This window comes from Elephantulus edwardii, unplaced genomic scaffold, assembly GCF_000299155.1.
Source record: "Elephantulus edwardii isolate Elephantulus edwardi_28Jun2011 unplaced genomic scaffold, EleEdw1.0 scaffold00479, whole genome shotgun sequence".
Classification (NCBI taxonomy): domain Eukaryota; kingdom Metazoa; phylum Chordata; class Mammalia; order Macroscelidea; family Macroscelididae; genus Elephantulus; species Elephantulus edwardii.
Window position 1 is genome coordinate 421,930 of NW_006400229.1, and position 12,217 is coordinate 434,146.

Consider the following 12,217-nt stretch of genomic DNA (forward strand, 5'->3'; position numbering starts at 1 on the left):
CAACGATTTCAGTCTAGAGATTAATCTAGACCATGAGCTTGTAATTACTTATTATTCATTAGAGAGCTGGATAATGACAAAGATGACAGAAAAAGAATCTATGCCTTTGAGTTATGGTGCTGGAGAAGAGTATTGAACATACCATGGACTGCCAAGAGAACAAACAGTTCTGTTCTAGAAAGGGTGAAACCAAATTGCTTCTTGGAAGCAACAATGGTGAAGCTCCATCTCATGTACTTTGGGCATGTTGCCAGGAGGGACCAGTACTTAGAGAAAGGTATCGTCCCTGGTAAAATGGCGAGAGCATCCTAGAGATTGAAAGAGATAGACTGACACAGTAACTGAGCGAATGGGACCAGGTGTGTCAGAGACACTGAGAGCAGTTTAGGATAGGACAGGCTTCAGAACTATTCTGCAAAAGATTGCAAAGAATCAGTCACTGGTGACTCAATGGCACATAACAACAACAATAAAATTTCAGAAAAGCTCAAGTCTACATCTTTGCTAATCCACACCAGTCCTGTAGACTTTAGGAGTGAAGCATGATTCTTGTTAGGCACCATCAAGCTGGTTGTTATTTACAGCAGAACAAAAAGGTAAGGAGTTAATGCCACCCTTATAATATTTATTAATTATATAGTCAACTGAGAAAGTGGAGCTATGTTTCTCCTTTCACACAAAAGCACACCATTGTACACTTATTTCTAATTAATTGGAAATTATTTAGATTCAGCTTATGAGTTGATGAAGCATACTTCCCCTAAAACTGATCTTGATTTAAAAACAACTCTTGCTTACTCATTGAGTTGTGATAGTCATTCACCCAATTGTGATTATAATTAAGAATTAGATATGTTCCCTTGCTTTATTCTATATTTTTCTAGAACATGAGAAAGAAATGGGGAAAAGGAGAGATTCAGATTAGAAAACCAAGGGACAATATAAGTTGTGAAATTGCCAAAGATCGTTTTAATCAATCATATTATTTATATTCACTAATGAACTATAGATTGAAACATAATTGAAAAGTCTGGTGAAAAGAGTTTTAGAATTTAGTACAAACAAATTTTGTACATTAGGTTCATACATTTTAGATAAACTCAGACTATTCAGAAGTGGCCAGTGGTTAGGATGACTTGGTTCAAGGAACGTAAGAAAAAACTAATGAGATATTTTAGTTAATTGAAAAGACCCAGGAATAGGTTTATATGCAAGTATCTTATTGCTGACTTAGCACGTCAAGTTTCAAGCACTTATCTTTTTTTGTTCTGTTTCAGATGTTACCAATTGCATTATGATTATACGAACAAGTTGAAACATTGCCCTATGTTGTTCCATATTGATAATTTCCACTATGCTTAAACCCATAATTGTATTCACTGTGTAAATTCATTTCACTGAAGATCTTCCTTTTACTTTTCCAAGCAAAATGTCTTTTTTTTTCAAGCACTGGTACATGCTGATTATATGCTCAATAATATTTGAGATGAAATTTTACTTCTTCCTTGCCTCTAAGAATTACAATGGCTATACTTCCTCTATGACAGAGGTTCTTTCAGGAATCCGTGGTACATAAAACACTCGTCACTAGCAGCACAATTGAAAGATAGCTATTCTTCTTTGGTCTCCTTTTCCCTGTCCTTTTGTATGCATGCAAAGTAATTACAAATATCATGATTTAGGTCAGGTTTTCCATAATCTTTAAATTTATACTTTTTAAACTTTAAAAAGACAAGAATCTTTTTGTACTCTAAGAGATCCTTGAAAGCAAATTTGCACAATGCAATGCATCTTTTAACAACTTGACGGTTTGATTGTGGATTCAAGTAAAGTAAAATCATTGATAACTTCAATCTTTTCTCCAGATTGCAAGATGTTGCTTATTGCTCCACTTGTGAAAATGTTTGCTTCACATTGTTGAGGTGTTGTCCATATTGGAATTTGAATTTGTAATGTATCATCTTTTTCAGTGAATGCTTACTATTTTCTTCACTTTTCTCAATCAAGTTTGTCTCATCTTCATGACATAGGTTGTTGATGAGCTTTCCTCTTATCTTAATGCAACACCCATCTTTATGTAGTCCAGCTTCACATTTTATTTTCTCAGCACAGAGAATTTTCAAAACTGAACTTGTTGTTATTCTGTTAGCATAACTCACCTTCCAGTGGATTTCCAGGTGACTATACAGGAAATTTCCTATCTCTTTCCACAGTCACTATTGTTATGTGCTATGAAACCAGAAATTATTCAAAACTGATCTTCCAGAGGGTTTTCAAAGGCTGTAAATAGCACAAGAGGAAATTTTCCATCTCCCTCACTAAATAACTGGTAGATTCAAACTACGTTCCTTTGAGTTAGATGCACAAATATTTATTACTAGGTCATGGTCATAGAAACATTGATAAATTCAAACCACCACATAGGAATTGCCTTTGGGTTACTTACAGATTTAATAGGTATTAAAAAGAAATCAACCTTAACACAAGTATTTCTTTATTTTAAGCTATGTGTAATTTCTTGTTCTGTTTGAATGACTACATGATTTATGTACAGCATTGTGGGTTTTTAATTTTTCATTAATTTGCATATATGGAGGGACAGCACAGGAGAGGAAAACCCTGAATGAGATGGACTGATACAGTAACTGGGGAAATGGGGGTTGGTGTGTCAGAATTGAGACTGGCTCAGGAAAAAGCAAGGTTCAGAGCTTCTGTACATAGGGTCGCTACAGGTTGCAGGTGACTTGACGACACATAACAATAACAACAAAACAATAACATATACTGCTTTATATAATTAATAACTACAGATCTGTATTTTTTTATGTGGAAATGCTTCTATTATGTTAAAATAGTCTTTAACAAGTTAGTAATTATTTATACAATGAAGAGTTTAGAAAACAGATTTATAATTGTCTTGCTCTTGATTAGAGAGATTTAAAAATTACACAGAAAACATTATTTCCTAGAGTAAGTTACAAAAGGTTGAAGAAGTTGTGAAGGTTGAAGAGGTGCCGCTTTTCTGGCAGCTCTAATCCAATCTCAAAACTTCGTACAAAGATGGCTATCCTTTCTCTTTTTAATTTAAATCTTTACAACAGTTCGAATGCTCTTTCTGGCATGCAGAAGTTCCAATGCTTCATTAATTTGCTTAAAAAGATAGATTGTGAGTCACAAATTCATCAACTTTGTTCTTTTTAGACATATATTTGGACACCAGCTTTGGGACGCTTTTTACACTCTTCCACCCTCCAAAGGCAGTGCCTTTCCATGTGCCACCTATTACCAGCTGGAATGGACGAGTAGAGATTTCTTCACCAGAGGCAGCTACTCCAACGCACACCCCAGCCTTTGTGGCACGCTTCCAGTGCTGCCCTCATAACCTTCACGTTACCAATGCACTCAAAGGAGTAGTCCACCCCTCCGTCTGTCATCTCAACGAGCACCTCCTGGATGGGCTTGTTGAAGTTCTGTGGGCTAATGCATTCGGAGGCTCCAAACTCTTTTCCCCTTGCAAATTTATCTTTGTTGATGTCGATGCCAATGATCCGGGATGCACCAGCTACCTTACAACCCATGATAACCGCCAATCCAACTACTCCCAGGCCAAAGATGGCACAAGTAGAGCCAGGTTCCACCTTGGCCATGTTTACCACAGCACCATAACCAGTTGAAATGCCACAGCCCAGTAGCCAGACTTTATCCAGGGGTGCTAAAGGATCTGTTTTAGCAACAGAGATATCAGCTACAACTGTGTATTCAGAAAAAGTGCTGGTTCCCATGTAATGTAAAATGGTCTTTCCTTTGCAATTAAATCTGCTAGTACCATCTGGCATCAGTCCTTTCCCTTGAGTGACTCTTATGGCAAAGGTTTGTCTTAGGATTCAGGCAAAATTTTCATTCTCCACTCTGTGGAATGTAAAGTGGAATGACAGTAGCACCTGCTTTCAGTTTAGTAACTCCTTCACCAACACTCTCTACAATTCCAGCCCCTTTACATCCCAAGATCACTGGAAAACATCCTTCGGTGTCAGCCCTGCTCAAGGTATAGGCATCAGTATGGCAAACTGCAGTGGTAATAATCTTTATGCAAACTTCATGTGCCTTTGGGGGTGCCACCTCTATCTGCTCAATAGAGAGGGGCTTTCCTACTTCCCATGCTACCACAGCTTTACATGTGATAACCTGGTTCTCCATGTCCACCAGCTCAGGTCAGAGAACAGTTTAGCATGCAGCAGGTGCTCTAGATCTATAATTTTTATTACTCATCTCTTCAAGTTTCCATTACATCTTTCCTATTCTTTTACACACACACACACACACACACACACCATTTGCCTTCTACTACTCCTCTCTATTGTTATTGTTGTTGTTTGATGCTGTTGAGTCGTAGATGACTCATAGCAACCCTATGAATGAACAGCCTGAGCACTGTTCGTACATAGAGTTTCTGGAGGTAAGCCATTTCGGAAGTGGATGCCACTCCTGCTTCCAGAATATCTATTATCCTAATGATTTTCCCCTCCTCTTTCTTCCTCCTCTCTTTCCACTCCCTGTTTTGAATATTTATACATATCCTGCTCAGTTGTATTTGCACTTTCTAAATAGTGGTCTTATGTAATATTTACTCTTTTGTGACCAAGTTATTTCATTCAACTTAATGCTCTGGAGAGGGTTGAACTGGGCTGCTCCTTGGAGGCAAGGATTCTGAGACTTCGCCTGACATACTTTGGTCATGTTGTAAGGAGAGACCGGTCCTTGCAGAAAGACATCATGCTTGGGAGGGTGGAGAGCAGGCGCAGGAAGGGAAGGCCCTCTGGGAGATGGATTGATTTGGTGACTGGGACAATCAGGATGAGTGTGTTGTAGACAGTGAAATTGACACAGGAGCACAGAACAGAGTAGAGTTTAGAGCTGTTGTACATAGGGTCGCTATGAGTCGCAAGCGACTCGACAGGCACACAACAACAACAACAAATACTTTTTACCGTGGTGTACCGTATGTTATGAATACTTCATTGTTCTTTAGGTGTGTAAATATACTGCAGATTCTCTATTCCTTTTTTAATGGTCATTTGTGTGGTTTCCATTTTATTGCTATAGGGAATAATGTTGCTATGAACATAGGTGTACTTATCTCTTTTCAAGTTTTTGCCCTGATTTTCTTGGGATATATTCTTTGCAGTAGAATAGCTCAATCATATGGAATTTACATGCTCATCTTTGTGAGGAAATGACAAACTGTTTTCTATATTCTATTTTACAATCTCACCATCAGTGTAGAAGGGTCCCAATCTGTCTACATTCTTTCTAACAGTAACTGATTGCTGTCCTATTGAACTTCACTACAGCTGCCAGAATGAGAGGGCATTTCATTGATGTTTTGAATTGCATCTCTCTGATTCCAAGTGATTTTGAAAATTTAATCATCTATTTTTTTAGTAATTCAAATGTCCTCCTATGTGAATAGGAATTTTTCATGTTTTCTAATTCAGTTATCAGATTTTTTTCTTATGGGGAGATTGTAATATTCTGTAAACATTAGTTATGAGCCCCTGTTCTGAAATGTCATTGTAAAAGTTTTGGGGTTTCCCCTTAAGTGCATGGGGTTTTTTCCTTGTCATTCTATTTGTAAAAGTTTTTATGCACACAGACATTTCATTGTATAGAAGGTCCCATTCATAGACTTTATCCTCCCCTGGTGGTGCATTTCTGGCTAAGTTAACAAACTTATTTATGCTTTATACTAAAACTTCTAACTTTGTTCCTATTTTGCCTCTTATGATTTTTATGTTTTTTGTTTTACTCCCTAGGTCTCTAATCTACTTTAAGTTGATTTTTGTGTGTGGTGCAAGATACATTTTGGAGTGTCCATTCTTCTCAATTGCAATTATTATTTATTATGATCCACAGTGGAGCAAATGCTTTTGCATAGTCAATAATATACAAGTAAATATGTTTCTGAAACATTCTGCTTTCAGTTAAGATCCATAGGACACCAGTAATGATATATCTGGTTCCATAGTTTCTTTTAAATCCAGCTCAAATTTCTGACAAGTTGTCAATACTTCTCCAGGTATTTTTTTTTAATCTTCAACAAGGTAGGTATGGGTGAGAATACAACCCTGACACACTCCCTTCTCAATTTTAAACCATGCTGTGTTTCCCTCCTCTATTGGCACAAGAGCCTCCTGGTTCACGTAAAGGTTCCACATAAACACAGGTAATGCTCTGGGACTCCCATTCTTCTTGAGGTCAGACACAACTTGTTATGATCCATAAAGTTAACTGCTTTGGCATAGTCAATAAAGCACAAATAGACAGTTTTCTGGTATTTTTTTACTTTCAGCCAGGATCCACCTGACATCAGCAATGATATCCCTGGAGTCACAGCCTCTTCTAAACCGTGCTTGAACTTCTGGCTGTTTCTTATCTTTTTCCTGTTCTACCATTATTGAATGATCATCAGCAGTATGTTGATTGAATATGATATTAATGATATTGTTCAATAGTTTCCACATTTGCATCATTGCTCTTAGGAATGAGAACAAATATGACCTATTTCAATCAATTGGCCAGGAAACCATCCTCCAAATTTTCTGACATAGACTGGTGACATAGTGTGCATCTGTTAATTAGAACAAGTTATTGGTATCCCATTAATTCCTGGGGCCTTATTCATTTTTTTTTCTAATGCCTTAAATGAAGCTTTTACTTCTTCCTTCATTGCTGTTGGCTTCTGTTCATATGGTACTTCCTGAAATTTTTCAGTATCAATCAATTATTTCTGGTACAGTAATTCTATGTATTCTCTCCACCTTCTTTTAATGTTTTCTGGTTCATTCAATATATTGCCCATAACATTGTTCAGTATTACCACACAAACTTTAAATTTGCTTTTCAATTCTCACAGCTTGATAAATGTGAGCAAAGTATACAAGAAATTGCTGTCTGTGAAGAGGAATGTAGCATCAGGATTTAAGGGATACTCATCTGTAATCTGCATTATGGAGATAACACAACCTTGCTTGCTGAAAGTGAGAAGGACTTGAAGCACTTGATGCTAAAGATCAAGAAATTAAGCTTTTGGTATGGACTGTATCTCAGTGTCAAGAAAACCAGGATTCTTAGCACTGGAAAGATAGTATCTGATGGATGGAGAGGATATTGAAACTCTCAACAGCTTCATCTTACTTTGGTCCACAGTTAACACTCTTGGTACCAGCAATCAGGAAATAAGGAGACACATTGCTGTGGGAAAATCTGCAGTTAGGGACCTCTCAAATTTTTGAGGAGTAATGATGTAAGTTTGAAGATTAAGGTGTATCTGATTCACACCATAGTCTTTCTGACCACTTGCTATGCAACTAAGAGCTGAACAATAAATAAAGATGACAGAAGAACCGATGCCTTTGAGCTGTGATATTGGAAAAGAGCATTGAACATCCCATGTACAAATATTTTGTAATACAATCTCAGATAAGAGTCTTATAACAAATGTTTACATAATACTCCTGGCCCTCCACAAGAAAAAGACTTATGACCCAAATACAAAATGTAAAAAGACAGGGAAAGAATTTTCACAGAAATGGCAACAAACACAAATGGCAAACAGACACATGAAGAAATGTTCCAAATCAAAACCACAATGAGGTACCATATCACTCCATTAATGGTGACAAAATTTAACAGAGCAGCAAGTAATAAATGTTGGAGAGGGTGTGGAGAAGAAGGAACCGTTATACATTGTATTGTAAAATTATACAACCATTCTGAAAGGCAATATGGCACTTCTGCAGAAAGCTGAACATAGAAATGTAATATGACCCAGCTATTCCACTATTTGGAATATATCCTGAGAAAATGAGAACTGAGGCACAAAAGAAGATTTGTACACCAGTGTTCATGGCAGTATTATTCACCATTGCAAGAACATGGAAACAGTCAAAATGTCCAACCACAAATGGATGGATTGAGAAATTATGGTGCATTCACCCAATGGAATAATATGTGCCATGCAGGAGCAATGATTTTGTAAAATACCTAACTTGGGAATGACTGAAGAGGATTATGCTGAGTGAACAAACTCAGTCCCATAAGCATAAATATTTGATAAAACCATTATTGTCGAATGAGTATAAGGATCCAAGAAGGGTGGAAGAGGTTGGAAGTAGAGGAATGAGGATGTGCGGTGGAGGGGGATGTTAATCATGGGGTTTTGCAATTTGATGGGTGGAGGGCTGAGGAATATTGAAAGAATTTGTTCTTATAAACAATGTATAAGTAAGCTAGCAGATTTTTTTTTAAGTACAAACAGGTATATCTTGGAGAGGGTGCAATCAGAGAACTCTTTGGAAACAAGAATGATGAGGCTTCATCTCACATACTTTGGACATATTGCTAGAAGGGGCTATTCCTTGGAGAAGGACATGATGTTGGGAAGAGTGGAGGATCAGTGAAGGAAAGGAAGACCTTCAACCACGTGGACTGACACAGGAATGTCACAATAGGCTCTTGTGTTTCAGGAAGTGAGAGGATGGCACAGGATAGGATAGAGTTTCAAGTCTTTTGTTCATGGGGTTGCAATGAATACCGTTTGACTAGACAAAACCTAACAACAACAACAACAACAGCAGCAGCAGCAGCCAGATTTTATCATTATGTGATATTGATGATATTGCCTGATAACCTCTGCAGTATGTTGGATCACCAATCATTGGAATACAAACAAATATTAAATTCTTCCAGCAATTTACCAAGTAGTTGTCTTTCAAACCTCTTAGCATAGGCTAGTAAGCATATGAAGCACTCCATTTATTTGAAGATAAACATCTATTTATGTTTCATAGATTCATGGGGATTTATCATTTTCTGCCAAGATCTTATATGTAGCTTAAACATCTTACTTTTTTTAATCACTAGAACGATGTTTTAATGTCAACAAATTATTTTGGTACAACAACTCTGTGTATTTCTTTATTTACCATTGCCCCTGTATCGTCCAATATTTTGTACAACATATTTTTCAGTATTGAAACCTTAAATATGAATTGGTTTTTCAGTTCTTTCTGCTTAGGAAATTTCAAATGTATGTTGTCCCTTTTGGCTTTCTAACACCAGGTACAGGATAGAAACACATACCAAAAAATGTGTAAAAAAAAAAGGTAGCTAAAAGAACTTTTCTTTCAGTTGTGTTGTGAATTTTATAGAATGATGTAAAATGGAATATCTGAGTGCTGCAAAGTTTTAATATATTAGAATAGTGCATAACCTTAATATATTCAGAGGTATTTCAGAAAACCAAGGTCTACCTCTGAAAAATAAGCCATTATTATCATAGGAGTCCGGAATGAGGGTTTCAGAGTGGAGTGTATTTGGGGTGGGGATGGGGGTGTGTGTGCAGGGGGATTGTGTACCAATGAAGGAGTTTTCCTTTTGCTTTTCAAGGACAGGGGCGAACTGGGGGGGGGGCAGGGGGGGAAAGTGCAACAATGAAAGAATGGAATTCCCCCCCCCCAAAAAATAAGCCATTAAAATTCTTATATAACTTAGTTCAAGACTAACACTTATGGGCTAGACTGATATTTAACTGGTTCTATTTTAATGGGATACTTGTCAAATTCAGCACTCATTTTCTAGTTAGATATCAGAAACTCTTGGTCACGTCAATATTATGGAGGAAAGTGTTTTTCAAATCATGCAAAGAGATGGCACTGTTTTACACACTAGATCTTTTCCATTTCCTTTCCCTACCCACCAAATTGTGCCATCTTATGTTTAATCACCCTGGTGAGAACATTGTTGTTAAGTGCCGTTGAGTCGCAGGCAACTCATAGCGCCCCTATGAAGGAAAGTCCTTGACACATGGGTGTCTCTCATCCTCTCTCCTGGTTCATAAGGTTTCCTGAGGCAAGCTATTACGGAAGTGGATTCCCCTCCTCCTAATGTGAGAACATTAGTATTTCATATTTAACTCAACTCACGTACTTCATACATATCTTGTTTTTATATGCGACTAAGTCAAGAATAACTCATAACTCACTCTATAGCAGATATTCAGAGGCTATAAATCAAAGATGGGGTTTTCTTTCCCATGGAGCAAATGGTGGATTTGAATGCTGTACCTTTGTGTTTACAGTACACTCTTTACCGCTAGGCCACCAGAGCTCTCTCAATGCACGTTGTTGTTTGTTGTTATGTGCCACCGAGTCACCTGCAACTCTTAGAGACCCTATGTACAACAGCCCTAAATCCTGCTCTGTCCTGTGATAATAGTATTGCTTCTGACACACCTATCCCCATTACCCCAGTGACTGAATAGTTCCATCTCATTGAGGGTCTTCCTCTCCTGTCCCTCCACCCTCCCAAATATGACTTCCCTCTCCAAGGACTGATCCTGCCTTGCAAAATATCCAAAGTACGTCAGATGAAGCTTCAGAATCCTTGCCTTCAGAGAGCGACTTGGCTTCACCCCTTCCAGGATAAACTTGTTTGTTCTCCTAGCAGTCCATGGTATATTCAGTACTCTTCTCCAGCACCACAACTCCAAGGCATCAACTCTCCTTCTATCATCCCTAGTCATTGTACAGCTTTCTGATGCATAGCATGTAATTGCAAAGACCATCAGCTGTATCAGGCACACCTTAGTCTGCAGACTGACATCATTGTTCTTCAGTACTTTGGAGAAGTCTCTGAAAGCAGACTTTCCCATCACCATTCCTCTTTTAATTTCTTGGCTGCCGGAAACAAGAGTTTTGATTGTAGAGTCAAGCAAACTGAAGCTGTCGACAATCTCAAATCTTCATCATGCATCATGATGCTGCCAATTGCCCAGTGGTAAGAATCTTTGTTTTCTTGATGTTGAGCTTCAATCCATATTGAAGGCTCCAGTCCTTTACCTTCTGCAGTAAGAGCCTTAGGTCCTCCTCATTTTCAGCAAGCAGCATTGTGTCATCTGCATTATGCAGATTGTCGATGAATCTACTTCCAATCCTGATGCCACACTTCTCCTCATAGAGCCCAGCCTCCTGGATAATCTGTGTCACATATAGATTGAAAAGATATGGAGATAGGACATATTTTGACACACACCCTTCCCAATTTTGAGCCATGCAATATTTCCTTGCTCTGTTCCGATAACTGCCTCCTGGTCCAAGTATAGGTTTTGCATAAGCATGATCAAGTGTTCTGGGATTCCCATTCTTCCCAGGGTCAAATAAGTTTGTTGTGAATGACAAAGTCAAATGCCTTTGCATAATTAATGAAACACAAATAGACATTCCTCTGGTACTCCCTTCTTTCAGCCAAGATCCATCAAACATGAGCTGTATTATACCTAGTACCATGGACTCTTCTAAACCCAGCCTGCACTTCAGACAGTTTTCTGAAGATGTGCAACTGTTGCAGGTGTTTTTGGATAATCTTCTGCAGAATCTTGCTTTCATGTGCTATTAATGATACTATTCAGTAATGTTCACACTCTATGTAGGATCACCTTTCTTTGGAATGGGAACTAATAGAGATCTTCCAGTCAGTAGGCCAGGTGGGTGGTTGCCCTTCAGATTTCTTGGTGAGTACATCCAGGGCAGCATCTGTTCATTGATATATCAATCAGTATGCCCTCAATTCCTGAGACCTTGGATTTTTTTGCCATATCTTTCAGAACAGCTTGAATTTCTTTTTTTGTCACCACAGGCTCTTCACAGGCTCTTATTCATATGCTCTTTCATGAAATTCTTTTGTGACCACCTATTTTGTTTGGTACAATAACTCTTTATACTCTTTCCATCTTCTTTTAATACTTGCTGGATCATTTAATATTCTGCCCAAAACATCCTTAAATATTGCAACTTGAGGTTTCAATTTGTTCTTCAGTTCCTGCAGCTTAAGAAGTGCTGAGGGAGTTTGGCCCTTTGGATTTTCTAACTCTAGCTCCTTGCACATTTCATTGTAATACTTCACCTTATCTTCTCATGCTGCCTTTTTAAAATAATATTCTGTTTATGTTCATTTTTTATTATTCTTTTGCATATTTATATTGGTTAGCCTTTTGAAATCTTCTGTTCAGCTCTTTAGTATGTATCTTGAGTTCTTCCCTCAGCTTTGGTTTCTCAGTGCTTCGGAGCAATATTTAGAGTTTTTTTCTGACATCTGTCTTGGTCTTTTCTTCCTCCTTTCTCCTTGTAATGACTTTGCTTTTTTCCTGAATAGTAGATAT

At 37.8% G+C, this 12,217-nt stretch overlaps 1 pseudogene; it reads right to left on the bottom strand.

Annotated features, from left to right (window-relative positions):
- Window positions 1-3,084: 3,084 nt before the first annotated feature.
- LOC102876735 lies at window positions 3,085-4,206 on the bottom strand (annotated as a pseudogene).
- Window positions 4,207-12,217: the final 8,011 nt, after the last annotated feature.